General features: G+C 46.1%; 1 protein-coding gene across 8 annotated transcripts in view; it reads right to left on the reverse strand.

Moving 5' to 3' along the window:
- Positions 1–498: 498 nt before the first annotated feature.
- The window catches only part of LOC146829991 (uncharacterized), a 328,887-nt gene continuing 308,462 nt past the window's right edge, over positions 499–20,923 (reverse strand). For all 8 annotated transcript variants that reach the window (XM_085604233.1, XM_085604235.1, XM_085604231.1 and 5 more), the window contains one exon: positions 499–1,217. The gene's annotated coding sequence lies outside the window, so the exon portion shown is untranslated. The remainder of the gene's footprint in view (positions 1,218–20,923) is intronic.

A 20,923-nucleotide genomic window follows, 5' to 3' on the forward strand; every position in this document is an offset into this window, starting at 1 on the left:
ACCTCTGCAAAATGACAGACGGAAAGGGATATCATAATCCCCACCGTGGCGCATCGCAGGCACCGCTGCAATGCAGGGACAAGCAGCCGTTACGATGAGCGGTCGGCTTACATCTGCCCTTCAGTACCATGGTAATCAGTCTTTCTGACCGCCACACTTACACCCACCATCGGAATATAGCCGATGAAAAACTGCATTTTGATGTTGGATGGACCGCAAATGACAGCCTGCCGGTGGTGGTCCTTCCGCCATCATAATCAGCCCCTAAGTATCTTATGGTAATTTCCCTTGGCATAAAAAACTTCAGATAGCCCGCCTTCTATTTTTTAGAAACATTAGTAAATAATGTTTTTGTGTCCACTCTTTAATGTCAGAGGTCAAGAAATCATGTAAAAAAAAAATCACAAATGTCTGACGATGGTTTTGTGGAAGTGCATTTTGTAGACACCAATTCACATGTATTTGAGGAAAAATTAGCCACTCCAACCGGAATACTTTAGCCAATGTTTATTAATCAGAAATTAAAGTATGACACACTTTGATAACACCAGGGTCTTGGTCACACCACCTGTAATGTTGTTCAATGTATTTATATATGCCATCACATTAACAAAAAAGTGAAAAAGACTTTATCAGAAAATGAGATGTGTTCAGATGTAAAACATAATAAAATGGATCGGGCTACATAATAACATGCACATTGAATTGCATCAAGTTACACCACTAATTAAATCTTGTTTCCATTGTTATACTTGTGACAGTTATGAAGGCGTATTATCTTTATCTCATGTGTCACAGGCTAAAATTTGCCAATACATCCATGAACGTCAATACGTCAAAAATGGGAAAACTGCTTTGTCAAGGCTCACGGACTATCTAAATTTACCAGATATAGTGTATAAATCAACATATAAAGTGCATATCAATTTGCATGGCATTACAATTGCAGTTTGGAACCTGTTGTATTGAAATATTTCACAGGCTTAAATCTTATAGCCACCTTCGATAACGTTTCACTGCAACAATATTTAATGATCAAATTAATTCAACTGGGTAATTATTCGGCAATAAGCGCAAATCAGTTCATTCTATGTATAGTGCTTATAAATCATTGTTTCATTGCTTGAGAGTGGTCTTAAAATTCGTTTGTATCCTCCGATTTTACAATTGAGTTCATTTCAACAGGAAGTCCATTCCTCAATTGCACCACTGTCGAGCTGAACAAATATAATACACAACAAAAAAAGAAGAAAAATGTGTTACAAAAATACAGTAGACAACTATTCACAATCACTTAACTAAAAATCTGCTAATTTCCCAAATCTACAGACCATATTTCCAAACAGGGGTCAGGAAGCTAACTTCTAAATTTAGTATTCATACTTATTACAGATGAACAAATAATTCTTCATCCATGTTCATCCCTGCCAGTGCAATGCATCCGGCTTCCAGGATGAATCTGGATTCTAATCTTTGGAGGGATAATAACTGTTCTGTTCTCTTGGGTGCTTAGGTACTGATTCAATGTCAAAGTATTTAACCTTTCTCAAATCAACTTCATGAGTTTCACTGAACTGTTTAGTAGTACTGTAGCTCAGATTATTGCTGGTTATTGCTTGCATGTTTTCTAAGATGTGCATTTTTACAGGGAAAAGAGTTGAACCCGTGTACCACTTGCCACAAGGGCAGATAATGACATAAATAACAAGATCTGTTTTATATGTGATCTGCTTCACTATACGCTACATTTTGTGTAGATCAGGTAGGTGGAACTAAATCTCTCCAACCCAGCCGGACATGGCGGACCATCGTCTGGAATGTGGCTGGGGCATTCTTCAACCCAAAAAGGCATGACCCAGAACTGGTATTAAAAATGTTGGCCTCTCTTTGGCCCTCTTAGTCAAGGCAGTCTGCCAGTCAAACGTGCTGGGGAACTTGGCAGCTCGAAGACAATCTATAAGCACATCATCTCTGAGGAAGGGTGAACAGTAGTATGCACAGAACTGGAGTTTTGCTGTGACACCTGGTGGGGCAGCCTTGGGGACCAACACCCTAGGCGGGACCAAGGGCTGTTAAGGCCCAATAACCCCAGCATTTTAGGGAGCTCATCTTTGATGCTGGCTCTCGCTTTGTCAGAAAACCTTTGAAATGTGTTCTTCACAGGCATGCTGTTCCCAGTATCAATATCATGGGTGCACCATGTAGTGACTCCTGGGGTGAGTGGGAACAGACGTGAGAACTGTCCCAGCAACTTGTGATTGTATCGCTGCTGATCTAGGGTCAAGGTAGGGGAGAGGCTCATACACTCCACTGACCCATCCTGCTCCTTTGAAGAAAGGAGGTTGAGGAGATGTTTACTTTCCTCTTCCATCCCTTTATCAGTAACCAAGAGCATTGTAAATCGCAATTGACATTAAGTACCCTTAAAGAGGTTGTGGCAGTCTTGAGGTCCGCCAAGTAACTGAAATCACTATTGCACTCCTTCACCTCATAAGGCCCAGACCAATGGTCTGGTAGTGCCTGGGGCTTTACAGACTCCATCACCCACACGTTGTGAGCAGATTTAAATTCAACCAGAGTGGAATTCTGGTTATACCAGCATTTCATGACCTTCAGGCTAGCTTCCAGATTCTTCTGTGTGAGTTTAAAGAAGTGGGCTGTTTTGTTGCTAAATGCCAGCATGTAACAAACTGCATCCAGGAGTGGCTTCTTGGAAATTTGCTTCAAGCCTTTCTTCACCAAACCGAGAGGTCCTCTTACAGGGTGCCCGTGTAGAAGTTCAAAAAGAAGCCAACCCCCTTCTGTGTTAACTCCCTGTAGGTGAATAAAATGGCAGTAGGATGTCCCACTTACATCACATGGGTTTGGGTGGACCATTGGGTGGTAAGGAGTAGAGAGGTTACCCTGCACTCCGTCCACATGGCCTTCATGTAACCAAGCATGAATTTGGTACCCTAGTCAGTTAACACCTCCTTGGGAAACCAACACAGGTAAAGATCCTAATCAGTGCCCTGGCCATGGAGGGCTCAGTCATAGTCCTCAGAGGGATAGTTTCCAGATGCCAGGTGGCATGGTCCACCACGATCAGAACAAATCTGTTGCCCATGGCTGTCTTGGGGTCCAGCAGATCCACACTGTTGAAGCCAACTTGTTCAAAGTGTGTGCTAATGACAGGGAAAGTTTGCAGGGGGGGCTTGCAATTTCCCCCTGACTTGCCACTGACTCGGCAGGTAGGACAATCAATCAATCAATCAATCAATCAATCAATCAATCAATCAATCAATCAATCAGGGGTTATTAAGCGCGCTACTCACCCGTGAGGGTCTCAAGGCACTGAGGGAGAGGGTTAGCAGACCCGTTAACCAGAAAGCGAGGTCTTGAGGGCCTTCCTGCGGTGTTCAGGGAGGGGGCGAGTCTGATGTCTGCTGGGAGCTCATTCCAGGTGTTGGTCACAATGTGAGAAAAGTATCTTCCACCTGCTCCGGCTCTGCAGATTTTGGCCAGTGTGAGGTTGGAATATTGGAGGTTTCTTTTGGGTACATGGAAGTTGATTCTGTTGTTCAGGTATTTGGGTCCAGTGTTGTGTAGGCATTTGTAGGTGTGGTTGAGGATTTTGAAGGGGACTCTTTTCTCCATGGGGAGCCAGTGGAGCCTTCGTAGGTGTTGGCTGATGTGTTCATGCCGGGGGATGCCAAGGACGAGTTGGGCTGCGATATTCTGTATCATCTGGAGTTTTCAGAGTAGGGACTTGTTTATGCCGGCGTATAGTGCATTTCCATAGTCCAGTCTGCTGGTGATGAGTGCGTGGGTGACTGTCTTCCTTGACTACGGGGGGATACATGTGAAGGTCTTGCAGAGGATGCGGAGAGTGTTGAAACAGCTGAAGGTGATGCCCTTGATCTGTCGTTTTATGGTGAGGGATGAGTCGAGTATGATGCCAACATTTTTGGCATAGTTTGAGGGATTCGGTGGGCTTCAGAGAGCGATCGGCCACCAGGTGTTGTCCCATGCTGAAGGGGTGGTTCCGAGGACTTCAGTTTTCTCGGCGTTGAGCTTTAGGCAGCTTTTGGTCATCCAGACTGCGACCTGATGCGGTGGCGGGGTCTTTGGTCAGGGAGAGGATGAGCTGGGTGTCATCAGCATAGGAGACGATGTTGAGGCCATGTTGTCGGACGATAGCGGTGAGGGGGGCCATGTTGATGTTGAAGAGGGTCAGGCTCAGGGATGATCCCTGTGGGACTCCGCAGGTGATTTCTGTGAGATCAGAGAGGAAGGGCAGCAGTCTGATTCTTTGGCTTCTTCCTATGAGGAATGATCGGATCCAGTCTAGGGATGTTTATTGTATGCCACCTCATGTAGTCTGGCGATAAGTGTGCGGTGGGAGACGGTGTTGAAAGCTGCTGATAGGTCGAGTAGGATGAGGGCGGTAGAGTGGCCTGGGTCCGAGAGGGTGCAGATGTCATCTGTGGCAGCGAGTAGGGTGGTCTCTGTGCTGTGGTTGCTTCAGAATCCAGATTGGGACGGGTGGAGGATGGCATTGTCTTTGATGAATCGTGTCAGTTTACTGTTGACTGTTTTATCTGCAACTTTGGCCGGGAAGGGGAGGAGCGAGATGGGCTGGTAGTTCTTGAGAATGGTGGGGTCAGCTGTGGGCTTCTTGAGCAGGGGTCTGACTTCTGCACGCTTCCAGTCATCTGGGAAGGTGCCTGTTTCAAAGGTGGTGTTGATGGTGCATTGTAGTTTGGGTGCGATGGTGGTGGTGGCTCTGTGGATGATGTGTGGGGGGAGGGGGCAGTCGGGCCTCTGAGTAGATGCCTTTCATGGTTGAGGTGGTGTCTTCAGCTGTGATCGGTGTCCAGATGGAGATGGTGGGATGGCTGGTGCGTTTGGGGGGTGGGCCAGCTGTGTTGTCATGTGGAAGGTCGACGAAGTTCTCGTAGAGGTTTTTGATATTGAGGTGGAAGTAGGTTCCAATCTTGTTGCAGGGGTCTTGGGATGGGGTGATGTCTGTGGCTTTGCTGCGAGGGTTGGTGAATTCCTGGATGACAGTGAAGAGTTCCTTGGAGTTGGTGAAATTGTAAATGATTTTGTTGTGGATGAAGGTCCTCTTGGTGGTTCTGATTTAGTTATGGTAGTCCGTCATGATATCCTTGTATGTGGTGTGGTTTTCAGGTGTCTTGGTGTTTCTCCAGTCCTTCCCCAGGCATCTGCAGGTGCATCTGGCTTTTTGGAGATCGGTGGTGAACCAGGGCGGCTTTCCTGGTGTGCTGTTTGTCGGGGTTGCGTAGCAGGGCGAGCTCGTCTGTGCAGTTGGAGATCCAAGAGTGGAGTTCTGTGGCTGTGATGTTGTCTTTGGATGCTAAAGTGTGGTTGTTTCGGGTGAGGGCGGCGTTGAGTTGGTCGTCGGTGACCAGTTCCTACATGGTGGGCATGGGGTTGGTTTGGGTGCCCTGGGTTTGTTGACAGTGAAGTATACGCAGTAGTGATCGGTCTAAGGGGGTTGCGTTGTGAGGCTGAAGTGAATGCTGTTACCTGCTGTAAGAATGGGGTCGAGGGAGTGACCTGCCCTGTGGGTCGGTGTGGAGATGAGTTGTTTGAGTTCAATGTTGGTGTGGTTGTCATGAAGGGTGGTGGAGTTGGGGTCGCTGGTGTTGTCGAGGTGAAAGTTCAGGTCTCCGATGAGTATGCAGTTCATTGTGGAGATGTCGTGGGATGCGATGAGGCTGGTGATGGTGGAGGTGAAGAGAGCACAGGGGCTGGGGGGTCTGTAGAAAAGTGTTTCCCAGAGCGTGGAGTTGGGGCTGGACTGGATCTGGAAGTGCAGATGTTCGACGGAGAGGAAGGTTTCACTGGAGGTGGTGAGCCGGAGGGTGTTCTTGTTGGCGATGGCGAGCCCGCCTACCTGCTAGTTGAGGCAGTCCTTCCTCTGGATCTTGTATCCGTCCGGGATGACAATGTTGATGTCGGGGCAGAGTAGGCTTTGGTCCAGGTCTCCGTGAAGAAGGCGATGTCGGGCTTGAGAGAGTCAAGCAGGTTCCAGATCTCCACAGCGTGTTTGTGCATGGAGCGCACGTTGAGGAGGATGCATCTTGCCAGTGTAGGTTTCTGTGGTGTTGGAGGCCGAGGTATTGGTGAACGTCTGGTGGCAGTGGAGGCAGGAGAATTGTCCGTGGGTCATGTCCGACATGGCTTGTTGGCAGTCTCTGAGTCTTCCGGGGTTGAGTGCGTCAAGGGCGGCTGTGCTGTAGCAGTGGGGCAGTGGGTGGGTCGATATGCAGGGTCTCTGGCGCTGGTCGCGGTCGGGTCGTGGACGGGCGTAGATGGGCTTGCCTTAGGCGCACCTTTGGCATGCCCGCTGCGCGACTGCACAGCAGCCGCTATTAGGTAGGGGAGGGGGGCAGGACAAGAAGCTGGGAGGTGGGAGATGGGGTTGGCCAGGGCAGGGGGCCACAGGGGCGGCAGCAGCAGGAGACGGGCAAGTAGCTGATAGGCTTCAAGTTAGTTAACTTAAATATAGAAAGAGGTGGGAGAATGGAGGAAAATAATAATTAAATTAAGTGATGGCTGAGGGCTGTAGCGTGGGGCAGGATGTCAGGCAGGCAGTAGAGCAGGCACCAGGCGTGAACCTCACTTGGAGGAGGCAGAGAGACTATGGCGTGGCGACGAAACAGCAGAGCTGCTGGGGAGAGAGTTTGACCCAGACCAGAGGTTAGGGTCTTACTCACGCTCCCCCTCAGCAGCCGCCATTAAGTAGGGGAGGGGGTGGGATGAGAGGCTAGGAGGCAGGAGATGGGGTTGTCCGGGGGGGGGGCGCAGATGCAGTGGTGGCAGGAAACAGGCAAGTAAGCTGATAAGCTTCAAGTTAGCAGAATTAAATATAAAATGAGGCAGGAGAATGGAGAAAAACAATAATTAAATTAAGCGATGGCTGAGGGCTGTAGTGCGGTGCTGGATGTCAGGCAGGCAGGAGGATCGGCGGCGGAGTAGGCACCAGGTGCGAACCTCGCTAGGAGGGGGAGAGATTGTTGCCCGGCAACGGAACAGCAGAGCTGCTGGGGAGAGAGGACAAGAGCTACAGAACTCATCTGATGCCAATAAAAGTGGGTGACAAGCCTGTCAAAGGTTATGTCTTGCCCCAAATTAAGTGCCAGCGGCACCTTATGAGCCAGACCTAGTAAGAAGACCCTGAAGCACTGGGGTGCCACAAACATGTTGCACCAGGCTCAGGGGCCTTAGGCTCACTATACAGGAATTATTCCTTTGAATGAATCAGGTGATTGCCAGAGGCGTCATCAGCTGCCTTAATCTCAGCCTATTGTCGAAGACCTACAAAAGTATTGCACTCCTTCTGGGTCTTGCAGAACTCATCACTGATAGGACCCCCTTCCTGTTGCTAATTGGAAGACTCAGGCAGGTTCCACATTTCATTTACATGCTCCCCTGTAGGTTCTGGAGCATTCCACTTAGGGTCAGCCTCTTCCCTGACCCTGGGAGTTTCAGCAGTGGGCCATTCTTCTAGGCTCTAGTCCTCCTGACCACTCTCTCGAGCTGCCATGGACTGTGTGGTCAGGCACATCCACTCAGGCAACTCCAGCATCTCCAAGTATGACCGGAGCTCCACCTCCTTCCAGGTGGTAAGTTCCAAGTCATTCTCCAGCAGACAATCCACAGGCATGGATGTACTAACTGTGTGTCTTTATATTGCAGAATATTCACCACCAATTTGACAGTGAATGTCTCTCCCTAAATTGGGCAAGAGTTTCAGCTTGACCTTGGCTCCTTATAGAGGGGTGAAACCATGTCATATATAGTATGAGTACTGCCATGATTGTCCACTTGAAACAGGAGTGCTGTAAAGTCAACATGGCGGTTGGTGGAGCTGCCAGAATTTGAAAGACGTTACTTTACAGGCCCACCATTAAATGACTTTCAAAGTCTGATTACACGTCAGGTAGTAATAAACCGCCAGACTCACGGTTTTCAGCAGTAGCAGTCTTCCTCCCACCCAATTACAAATCGGGTGGTGGGACAGCTACCGCTGCACCGCACCTGCCAGTTCTCTGGCAGTGGCACTGCAGAGGGAGAAAGCAATATGCTTAGCAGGATTGCTGAGGTCTTGCCGAGCATAATATAACTTTTGCCACAATGGAAAGGCCCCTGTGTTCTCACCGCCATGGTAATGAATGCAGGGGGGTACAACATTTGCCATGCCATGCAGGAACTGCTTTTGCTATTCCCACTGTGGTGCCAAGATTTCAGGGCACAACTGTGGGAACGGGAAAAGAAAAGCCAAGTTCTACTCATAGTCTTACTGTTGGTCAGACTACGGGGCCCACCACAGCATCACCAAACTCATAAACAGTACCTTGGTTTTAGAGGACACGATGTGTTGACTGCTTACAATACATTTTGAAAAAAAATATACCTTAGCAATGCACTTCATATCCACAGTTGAAATAACTTAAGGAATCACACTCAAGATGAAAGAAATGGCTATAAATTGATAGATAAAGCGAAATAATAAATCACAGGTGTAGCAGTTTTTTCCGATGGAACATTAATGGACATGCAGCCTCAAAATATCAAACCAATGAGAGCTTCACGTACATGGATGTGCCCTCGTTATTCCAAAAGTTACCTTTGGAACAGTTTTTTTTTAGTCTCCGCATTATCTGCCCTATGGATGTGATAGAGCTTTGCTAGCACCTACCAGTTTGCAACCCTAAAGACTTCTTATTATGACATACCAATTTGCATATGTCTTCAAATTCTAATAAAACTAACTGTGGAGATATTTTAAAGAATGTAACTTCACTATCACAAGAGAGAGCTGCTGTATACAGATATTTGCTACAAGTACTTCTCTTTTCAAGGCCCCACACTGTCACTGTCAAATCTGTTTATTGTGTGATACCATCTCAATAGGGCAGATAACTTTAGACACCATTAGTTGTCACCATGAAACAATCACATTTCTGATCTGAGACTCATAACACCTTTAAAGAACCCCATAGAGGTGATATCAAATCCTAATTATTAAAGGCTAAACTTTCCTGTACCACAAAGATAGTATGATGGAGAACATTATGTCAGTAGTTTCTTACTTGAATTTAGAATGTACTCCATAAAGAAGAATTTCATTGCACAATGAATATAATTAAATAATTATTATTCATTAAAAACTAAATATGATTTTATTAGAATGTATTTACTACCCGCCCTGTACCCTATTACTCTCACCTAAATAAAAATAAAAAATATATATATTTCCACATGTAACATAAGTAATTATCAATTAAATGATTAATATTGATTAACAACTAATTATTAATTAATTAGAATTAATTTGATTCCCACCTTGTACCCCAATAAACCCACAACCCTTACCTCACATGTAAATTCAAAACATAATTGGAAAATGTACGTAATTAATTAGCAATTAAATATTAATAATTAACAATGACTTATTAATATATTATAATTACTTCCCACCCTTTACCCATAAAAAGTCACAACCTGCTACGGTACTAAAAATCACAACCAGTAATTAAATTTTTTTAACTACTAAACATTTAACAAATATATTAACAAACAGAAATAATAATTATACGAAAAAATGACATCATATACATTTAAAACAAATACTCCAATACATAATAATAATTAGCAAATGATATTATTAACAACTATATTTTTGTAAATGATATAAATGAATTTGCTATTTTAAAAATCGATATTGCTTAACTTTAAATCGATATTCTTGACTATGATATTTTTGCCGACAATATTTCCCTATGATGGTAGTTTAGGACACGATATTTTGGTAGGCCGCTTTTTTAATTTTGATTTTTTGTCTGAATACCCATAGGAAAAACTCATACAGACTGACAGCCTGATTATGAGTCTGGGGGTCCATAAAACCGCCAGATTTGAAGGGGCAGTGGTCTGCCCGATTTATCATAAGTATGGCGGTCAGACCAGTGGGCAGTCGCTGCAACTTACAGGGAATCACTGTTCCCTGGCAATGGCATGCCGGTCCATATGCCGCAAAATGAAAGGCAGGACCTCTGTAGGCCCCCCGAGCATATTGCTAGTATCCTCTCCGACACTGTTTTCTTTGTGGTGATCCCACCATGAAAACTGTGGTGGACAGGAAACCTAGGGGCCGCTCTTTGCCAGGATATGCATACAGGGGGCACAACATGTGCCCTTGTGTACCTGAACCCCCTGAACCCCCTGTTCCAGCACAGCAGGGACTTCACTTTGTCACGGACCCCACAAGCCTTACCGTCTGCCAGTAAAGTAGTCTCGCAGGGATGACCCGAACAACCTCCACCGTTCCCCACCTGCTCCCTTGTCCTCCTTTAACCCCTTCTGTGCCCATGACGAGAGCTGGACTCGTCATGGAACACAGTCGCGCTGTGCCCCTGACGAGTCCAGCTCGTCATGGCACCCACCCACGGGGGAAGCGCTGGGGAGGGTTTTTTTTTGCATCGGTGGGTTTGGGTTAGGGTGGGGGCACTTTGGTATGCCCAGGCATGCCACGAGGCTTGGCTTCGTTCATGTGTGCCTGTTGTTGCTTCCCTGTGAAATGGCTTCAAATTTGAAAAACGCTCATCTTTCTAGTTGCTTCCCTGTGAAACAGATCCAAAAATGCAGAGAAATGCCCTTCTTTGTAATTTTTCAAATCCAAAGTGCAGCAGCATGATTTTTGCATCGGTGGGTTTGGGTTAGGGTGGGGGCACTTTGGTATGCTCAGGCATGCCACAGGGCTCGGCTTCGTTCCTGTGTGCCTGTTGTTGCTTCCCTGTGAAATGGATCCGAATTTGAAAAACGCTCATCTTTCTAGTTGCTTCCCTGTGAAATGGATCCAAAAATGCCGAGAAATGCCCTTCTTTTTTTCAAATCCAAAGTGCAGCAGCAATTAGAGAAATATAATTTCTTATATGAGAATAATAGCAAGACAGAGGGGTTGCAAAGTGGCCAGATTGTTTTTTTTTTACATCCAAATACACCAGCATCACTTTACAGAGTTTGCCAGTGAAGTGCTACTTTCATTTTCTCGTCTTTCTTTGAAGAGCATTGTTGTTTCCAGGTTGGGAGAGTGTACCATTCCTGGAGGTACTGCAATACCTGGTTGATGGGTGGATTGGAAAACACAATGTGTTCCATGGCTCTGTGTTTATGGATGTGGTCTTTTTATACCATACTGCTTACGTTTTATAAGGATGTAAGCAATGGACAGTGAAACAGTTCCCTTCAGGGCCCTCTAGTCATGTCCATAACTTTTCAGGTGAAACCACTCGCTGATTTCTGAATAGTTAGTGAGAGATCGTTTAGGTAACCATGTTGTTTCTGCTTACATTTTCACATGCTTTGCATTCCCAATGAGTGGTTGCTTTTTTCTTTTTTTTTTTTAGGCAGCATATTACTCTTATCAAGTGCATAATTTGAATTGAGCCACATCCAAGTGTTTATAGCGGGCACAATTAGGTTACAGCTGAAGGCAGTGCGAGTTTCAGTGGGCAAGTATGGTGTTCAATGGGGATGTGGCACTATGGCCAGAGCTGTGGAATTTGGAACTGGGGAACCGGGTTCCGCATTCATGACCAGTCCACCACACCACTATACTGAGGGAGCACATTCCCATGCTAGACCGTAGAAGGCCCCACTAGACCTTAGAAGGCTTGATGTCTTAGCACAAGCAGGTGTACCCTAGTGCAGTCAATTGTGGGTTAACCTTGAAGGCCTGTCCACCACAATCCATACTGCAGTCCATCTCAAATTTCCCACCTCCCAGCGTTCCCCTGGGTCTCACGGTAAAAATGGTGCCTCACTTGTACCCGCGACAGGCAAGGGCCCAAAACGTAGTGAGGTGACATCAAAATTGCCTATCTCAAAACCACCTGGTTTTGCAAGGGGGGTCACCTGGGTTTTTGGCCCGGTGCTTGGCGGCCATCTAGGGAAACCTACCAAACCCATACATTTCTGAAAACTGGACACCCGGGGGCTTCCAGTGAGGTATGGCTTGCATGGATCCCCCAAAGTCTCCTTCCCCAGAATCCACTGCAAAACTCAATTTTAGCTGAAAAAATCACTTTTATCACACATTTTTGTGTGGGGAAGTTGTGGCATCACCGGGCTCACTCAAATTTCCCACCTCCCAGCGTTCCCCTGGGTCTCCCGGTAAAAATAGTGCCTCACTTGTGTGGGAGGCCCAAGTACCCGCGACAGGCAATGGCCCAAAACGTAGTGAGGTGACATCAAAATTGCCTATCTCAAAACCACCTGGTTTTGCAAGGGGGGTCACCTGGGTTTTTGGCCCGGTGCTCGGCGGCCATCTAGAAAACCTACCAAACCCATACATTTCTGAAAACTAGACACCCAGGTGCTTCCAGGGAGGTATGGCTTGCGTGGATCCCCCAACGTTTCCTTACCCAGAATCCCCTGTAAACCTCAATTTTAGCTGAAAAAATCACTTTTTTCACACATTTTTGTGTGGGAAAGTTGTGGCATCACCGGGCTAAATCAAATTTCCCACCTCCCAGCGTTCCCCTGGGTCTCCCGGTAAAAATGGTGCCTCACTTGTGTGGGAGGCCCAAGTACCCACGACAGGCAAGGGCCCAAAACTTAGTGAGGTGACATCAAAATTGCCTATCTCAAAACCACCTGGTTTTGCAAGGGGGGTCACCTGGGTTTTTGGCCCGGTGCTCGGTGGCCATCTAGGGAAACCTACCAAACCCATACATTTATGAAAACTAGACACCCGGGGGCTTCCAGGGAGGTATGGCTTGCATGGATCCCCCAATGTTTCCTTACCCAGAATCCCCTGCAAACCTCAATTTTAGCTGAAAAAATCACTTTTTTCACACATTTTTGTGTGGGAAAGTTGTGGCATCACCGGGCTAAATGAAATTTCCCACCTCCCAGCGTTCCCCTGGGTCTCCCGGTAAAAATGGTGCCTCACTTGTGTGGGAGGCCCAAGTACCCACGACAGGCAAGGGCCCAAAACTTAGTGAGGTGACATCAAAATTGCCTATCTCAAAACCACCTGGTTTTGCAAGGGGGGTCACCTGGGTTTTTGGCCCGGTGCTCGGTGGCCATCTAGGGAAACCTACCAAACCCATACATTTATGAAAACTAGACACCCGGGGGCTTCCAGGGAGGTATGGCTTGCATGGATCCCCCAATGTTTCCTTACCCAGAATCCCCTGCAAACCTCAATTTTAGCTGAAAAAATTACTTTTTTTCACACATTTTTGTGTGGGGAAGTTGTGTCATCACCGGGCTCACTCAAATTTCCCACCTTCCAGCATTCCCCTGGTTCTCCCGGTACAAAATAGTGCCTCACTTGTTTGGGAGGCCCAAGTACCCGCGACAGGCAAGGGCCCAAAACGTAGTGATGCGACATCAAAATTGCCTATCTCAAAACCACCTGGTTTTGCAAGGGGGGTCACTGGGGTTTTTGGCCCGGTGCTCAGCGGCCATCTAGGGAAACCTACCAAACCCATACATTTCTGAAAACTAGACACCCGGGGGCTTCCAGGGAGGTATGACTTGCATGGATCCCCCAACGTTTCCTTACCCAGAATCCCCTGCAAACCTCAATTTTAGCTGAAAAAATCACTGTTTTCACACATTTTTGTGTGGGAAAGTTGTGGCATCACCGGGCTCACTCAAATTTCCCACCTCCCAGCGTTCCCCTGGGACTCCCAGTAAAAATGGTGCCTCACTTGTGTGGGAGGCCCAAGTACCCGCGGCAGGCAAGGGCCCAAAACGTAGTGAGGTGACATCAAAATTGCCTATCTCAAAACCACCTGGTTTTGCAAGGGGGGTCACCTGGGTTTTTGGCCCGGTGCTCGGCGGCCATCTAGAAAACCTACCAAACCCATACATATCTGAAAACTAGACACCTGGGTGCTTCCAGGGAGGTATGGCTTGCGTGGATCCCCCAACGTTTCCTTACCCAGAATCCCCTGTAAACCTCAATTTTAGCTGAAAAAATCACTTTTTTCACACATTTTTGTATGGGAAAGTTGTGGCATCACTGGGCTCACTCAAATTTCCCACCTCCCAGCGTTCTCCTTGGTCTCCCGGTAAAAATGGTGCCTCACTTGTGTGGGAGGCCCAAGTACCCGTGACAGGCAAGGGCCCAAAACGTAGTGAGGTGACATCAAAATTGCCTATCTCAAAACCACCTGGTTTTGCAAGGGGGGTCACCTGGGTTTTTGGCCCGGTGCTCGGCGGCCATCTAGGGAAACCTACCAAACCCATACATTTCGGAAAACTAGACACCCGGGGGCTTCCAGGGAGCTATGGCTTGCGTGGATCTCCCAACGTTTCCTTACCCAGAATCCCCTGCAAACCTCAATTTTAGCTGAAAAATTCACTTTTTTCACACATTTTTGTGTGGGAAAGTTGTGGCATCACCGTGCTCGCTCAAATTTCCCACCTTCCAGCGTTCCCCTGGGTCTCCCGGTAAAAATGGTGCCTCACTTGTGTGGGAGGCCCAAGTACCCGCGGCAGGCAAGGGCCCAAAACGTAGTGAGGTGACATCAAAATTGCCTATCACAAAACCACCTGGTTTTGCGCCATTTCCTGTCGCGGGCACTAGGCCAACCCACACAAGTGAGGTACAGTTTTTCTCGTAAGACTTTGGGGAACGCGGGGTGGGTGGAAATTTGTTGATCCACGCAGATTCCGGAACTTTCCATGACAGAAATGTGGGGAAAATGTGTTTTTTTGAAAAATGTTTAGGTTTGCAAGGGATTCTGGGTATTATACCCTGGTGGGAGGCAGTCAAGTCACCCCATCTTGGTTTCCCCTGGGTGTCTAGTTTTAAAAAATGTATAGGTTTGCTAGGTTTCCCAAGGTGCCCGCAGAGCTAGGGATCAAAAACTACAGCTAGTCATTTTGCCAAAAAAGGGTCATTTTTCACTGTGAAATTGAGATGTGACCACGTCGCGTTTTGTGCCGTTTCCTGTCGCGGGCACTAGGCCGACCCACACAAGTGAGGTACCGTTTTTCTCGTAAGACTTTGGGGAACGCGGGGTGCATGGAAATTTGTGGATCCACGCAGATTCCGGAACTTTCCACGACAGAAATGTGGGGAAAATGTGTTTTTTTTGACAATTTTTTAGGTTTGCAAGGGATTCTGGGTAACAGACCCTGGTGGGAGGCAGTCAAGTCACACCATCTTGGATTTCCCTGGGTGTCTAGTTTTCAAAAATGTATAGGTTTGCTAGGTTTCCCAAGGTGCCCGCAGAGCTAGGGTTAAAAAACTAAAGCTAGGCACTTTGCCAAAAAAGGGTAAATTTTCACTGCGATATTGAGTTGTGACCACGTTGCGTTTTGCGCCGTTTCCTGTCGCGGGCACTATGCCTACACACACAAGTGAGGTACCATTGTTATCGGGAGACTTAGGGTAATTCAGAATTGTAAAGGAACTGTTATTATCTGTTGACTTTTGATGCATTTCTGCCTTCCAAATGAAAGACATTGTGTAAAAAATAAGTCATTCTAAAAAATGACTGATAATCCTCATGCTAGTATGAGTATTCCCAATTTCAGAAATGTGCAAATATCTACTGTTTCTAAACTCTATATTTTGTTCCCATTTCAGAAATACATAGGTGTCTTTCATACCGATTTTTCCATGTACACATTTTTACAGAATAATTACTATATACCCGGTACATAATAAAAAACCATTGCAAGTTGCTGCTCAGTTTTTGGCTCTCGGCTCGTCGGGTTCTTGGTGAACCTACAAGTCCTATATATCCCCACAACCAGTAATGTCCAGCAGATGCAACGGTATATTGCTTTCAAAGAGCTGTCATAATTAGAAGAAGTTACAGGTGAAAATGTTGACACAAAAGGCTGTTTTTTTCAACTGATTTTCAATTTATCCTATATTTAACTGTTTGTTTCTATAAAAAAACCTTAATGGATCTAAACAAATGACCCCTTGCTGAATTTAGAATTTTGTCTTCTTCTCGAAAATGTATAGCTTTCCAGGATCCATTATTGCTTTTGTACCCATTTCTGCCATTAACTGGAAGGAGGTCAAAAGCACAAAAAATAGCAAAAATAGGCTATGTCCCAGAAAAATGCCAGAACTGTGTAAAAAATGTTGCGTTTGTGACAAAAGATTGGTATCCCCGAAAAGCTGGGAAAATGGTGATTTCAACCCCACAAACCCTTTTTTGACAACATTTGCAGGGAAAACCCCAGATGCTTTCATTTGCAGCCTGTTTTTCCAATTTTTCCGAAAAAAAACAAAATGTTGCTGTATTTTGGCTCATTTCTGTGACCCCTACTGGGGAATCCACAAACCCTGAGTACCTTTAGAATCCCCATGATGTTGGAAGAAAAGGACGCAAATTTGGCGTGGATACCTAATGTGGTCAAAAAGTTACAGGGGCCTAAGCGCGCACTATGACAAATAGCCAAAACAAGGCTTGGCACAGGAGGGGGAAAAGGCCTGGCAGCGAAGGGGTTAAATAGTACCAGACCAGGGCGTGGTAAAGACCGGGGGAAGGAATCCTTAGTAAACGTGCCTAAAAGTGTGGTGAGATGACAACGGACCCCTTGTAGAAGGCGTTGATCTTTCTGACCTGTATCCCGGAATATAACCACCAATCGGTTACTTACTGCCTCTATCAGCAAACATCCATACATATACAGTCATCAAGAAGAGGGCAGAAGGAAGAACAGTAGTCCCCTGAAAAAGTATGAGTGTAGCCCAGGACTCTTTGGTAGGTGCACCTACCAGCAATGGACGTGAAAGGTGAAGATAGCACGCCTGCGCTGGATGTCACGATCCTAGGTGAACAAGGGAATCCTTAATACAGCTGTTACTGTACTAGGCGCCCCAGCGCCACAACCAAGGGGTAATCCAGTAATGCGCTCCTGCGCAGCGTAGCACAATTCTGAAGAAACAAGGAATTCCTGTGCAATGATGGATACAGTATCAGGCGCCCCTGCGCCTGATACTGCGCTACCATGGTGAGGGCAAAGAAAAGGTAGCAATGCACTCCGGTGCTTGCCAGGTAAAAAAGGGGAAGGAAAACGGTGACACGCTCCGGTGTTCTCCGTGGTGTGGCAAAGGAAAGGTGGCAATGCGCTCTGGTACTTGCCGAGTGGAAATTAAAGGAAATAATCCAAGGAAACAAATGGTGTCACGCTCAGCGCTCACCGTGTAAAGAAATGGGGAAGAGCAAGTGCGCCCGCACTGAACTCCCCGAGGTCCACAAAAGGAGGCACGCGGTGACGCACCCAGTGCTCACCGGGATCAGGAAGGAGGAGGAGAAAGTGCGCCCGCACTTGGCTCCTCGCGGCATGCAACAGCGCTCCGGCGCTGACAAGAAAACAAAGGTTCGGTCCCGAATGCCTGGTGTTGCTTGTAGTTCCACCAGCAGTGTTCAGAAAGCATCTTGTGCAGTATCAGAAGCACTGGTGTATGGGCATTGTTGGATTTATCTGATGTAACCCGGTAGTGGTCTAAAGGGGACCTGCGGTACTGCACTCACAAGGAGAGCTAGACCGCCAACCACCCACACACCACGCACTCACCTTACATACAGGGACATGACACACTGTCCATGCCATGCTGGAACTGCTTTGACCGTTGCCATTACACAGCCCTTTTTCAGGGCAACACCGTGGAAATGTTAAAAAGAAAAGCCCACCACAAACAAGTTGAATTCTAAATCTAGCAAGGGGTCTGAGCACAGGTTAGGTGGTAATGCGTCAGGGAGGATCCGGTGCAGCACAGCCAAACTCACAATCAGGCCCGCAGTTGCAGATCCGTCACTTATATCAGGTGAATAATATGCAACTACTTTTAGCATAATTTCCTCAACAACACTGAAGTACTTAAAGTAGCGGAATAACAGCCATATGCAGCACCGCAAATTGACTATTTCCTGGGGAATTATATTTACTGTCCTCCTCCAAATCATACCAACAGTCTATTACATAATTGTAATCATGGTTTGCTTTAGAAATCGGCTGAAAAGTACTCCTAACATTGGGCAAATACTTTGCAGTTACATGCTGAGCAAACCAGTGCCACAATAATTGGCAGAAAAGTGAGATGAGCTGTTCCAGGCAAATTGTAGTGGTTTAAATATATCTCCTATTCAGAGGCTCTCATCACTTTACATTTTATGACTATTGCCCATAACCTACAAACCACAAATTTAACATTTTTTTTATTTAATCATTATATTCTTTAAGCATGCAATGATTGGTTTGTTCAATGCTATATATGAAATCATGACTTTTTACGTATCCTATCACACAACAGCTTCAAAGCTGAATTAAAGTTGGAGTTTGATGTGGAAAAGCTAAATTTACCAGAAAAATCTTCATCCTGAAGCTGTGGTTTAGGTTCAGGAAAGGGAGATGTGAATCACTATGATTGTTGTTCTAGTCCAAGATATTTTTAAAGCAGACATCATGGGCAAATCCAAGGACTCAGTTTCTAAACACTTTGGGAGAGATTTACACAGGGCTTGCATTGCCCTTGAGTCAAACAAGGTGATGCAAAGCAACACAAGGCTGTAAGTGGGATTTGGTAAGCTATGCATTTCCCTGCCCTGTGTTATCTTGTGGCATGGAGGTGTTCTGTAGATGGAGTGCTGGTGTTTGAATGCATTCACCCATACAATATGGCACATTCTCACATTTACATCAATATGTTAGCCTGGGAATGTGACTTCCTTTTGCTATGTGTGATGCACTCCGCATTACACATAGAGAAAAGGCAATGCCTTTAAAGATTGCTCTTCCTCAGGAAGCTGTTTCTTAGTGCAGATGAATATTCCTTACTGTAAAGCAGGCACCCTTCCCTTGCAAGAATGCCTTAATTGATTCCAGGCAGCACAAGGTGTGCACAAAGAAGTACGCAGCAGAAATGCTCTATCTCTTTGTAAATATGGTGCATTATTGATATCTCCATATAACTCAATGAGTCCAGTTAGTTGCCCTGCTGCAGTGCGAGACATGCTTGTAAATCTGGACCTTTGATTCTGTCAATAACAGACGCCAGACTTATTACTTAATTTTCAAAAGTGTTACTCCCTGTTCAAAAATTGCATTATTAAAGACGTGGACTCTATGGGGCTTAATTACAAAGACATGTTAGAGTAAGAAAAGTAGTACTTTTCTGGTACTGTTTTATACATGCCCTTTTACATTGGACACAAACCACTCAAGACAGGGATACAAATTACATATTCACTCTATATGTGTATAAAAAAACTAAAAATAGAATGAATTGTGCCCTACTTCCAATTTCATTAAAAGTGAGCTGGATGATTTGGACCTAAAAACAAACCCATGTAAAAGTACAAAAACGTACTCTTTAATACTGCGTCATATACACATATATGCTTTTGTGAATCAGCCCCTCTTGTTATATGTTTGAGTCATCCCCGAGTCATGGAGGGGGGCGGAGGTTATACCAATATTTAAGAAGGGCTCCAGGGAGGACCCTGCTAACTACCGACCAATAAGCCTTATTGACGTTAGCCAGAAGGTGGTTGGCAGGGTCCTGCTGGAGCGAATTCTATTGTGGGTTTCCGACAACGACATTCTATCACACTATCAAGCTGGGTTCAGGCCATTCACGAGCACGATCGACCAGGTCTTTAGGCTTCTACTGTTATATTGGAAAACTGTTCTGATTGGTAGGGGCAATCTCCATCTAGCCTTTATCGATCTGAAGTCGGCCTTTGACCTGGTCCCTCGTGACCGTCTATGGTCTGTCCTCCACGACTTGGGTCTTCCGCCTTATATCCTCGACCTCCTGGTACGTCTCCATGAGGGGAACTTTGCCAGGGTGAGATGGGGTAGCCAGGCTCAGAGAACTGATAAGATCCCAGTCAGCAGAGGAGTCCGCCAGGGCTGTGTACTAGCGCCCACTCTTTTTTCCCTTTTTGTGAATGGAGTGGTGAAATTCCTGCTAGAAGTCCCGGCGGACGCTTCTGTTCTGGCGGGGGAAAAAGTCCCCACTCTTTTATTTGCGGACGATACCCTGCTGATTTCTAAGACACCAGCAGGGTTACAGAAGCTTTTAGACAGATTTCATTTGTTCTGCTCAATGAGAGGTCTGGTCATTAACACATCAAAAACTAAGCTCCTCTCTTTTAAACATCGCATATCACCTAGTGTATCCATCTCGTCTGATGGAGTTCCCCTAGAATATGTCAAATTTTTCGACTATCTAGGTATCAGGATCTCCGACACTCTGAGCTGGAAGCCCCACATTCACAAAATGCTGCTTAATCATAAACGAGCCACGGGGGTAATTGCTAAAGAACATCGCTCCTCGAGGAGCAAGCCAATCACTCCCGCATTAATGATCTACCAGGCCAAAGCAGTAGGTTCGGCCATATATGGAGCCGAACTTTGGGGCTTCGAAAACTCAGAAGAACTTACTCTGTCCGAGAACAAATTTTTAAGAGAACTAGTTTCAATGCCAAGGGGTACTCCTTTGAAACCTTTCTTTAGTGACCTGGGTAGGCGTTCGTTTAAAGATATTGTTAGGCTGCGCCCTTTGTTATTTTGGGCTCGCCTATGGCGCACCCCTGAGCTAGCCAAATATACTGAGGGCTTGAGAGAAATTATGAATACAGCTGGCTCCCAAAAAATAAGCTGGCTTCGTAATATTAAAAAATCTCTTATCCAGCTTGGTCTACACGATCTTTGGGAGCACGGAGCCCCTGTGAGCAGGGTGGATCTCAAAAAAGCATACTGGGCCTGGATTGATAACCAGGATCTTGGCAGCTCAAGTCTTGGAAGATTAACCGAAGCTTTTTACACCTTCAAGCAGACATTTAACTTTGAGCCCTCCCTTGAGTTTATACTAAAACCTAGGGACAGATCACTGTATTTTCAATTCAGACTTGAGATCCTC

This window comes from Triturus cristatus, chromosome 5_1 (genome assembly GCF_964204655.1).
Source record: "Triturus cristatus chromosome 5_1, aTriCri1.1, whole genome shotgun sequence".
Taxonomy (NCBI): domain Eukaryota; kingdom Metazoa; phylum Chordata; class Amphibia; order Caudata; family Salamandridae; genus Triturus; species Triturus cristatus.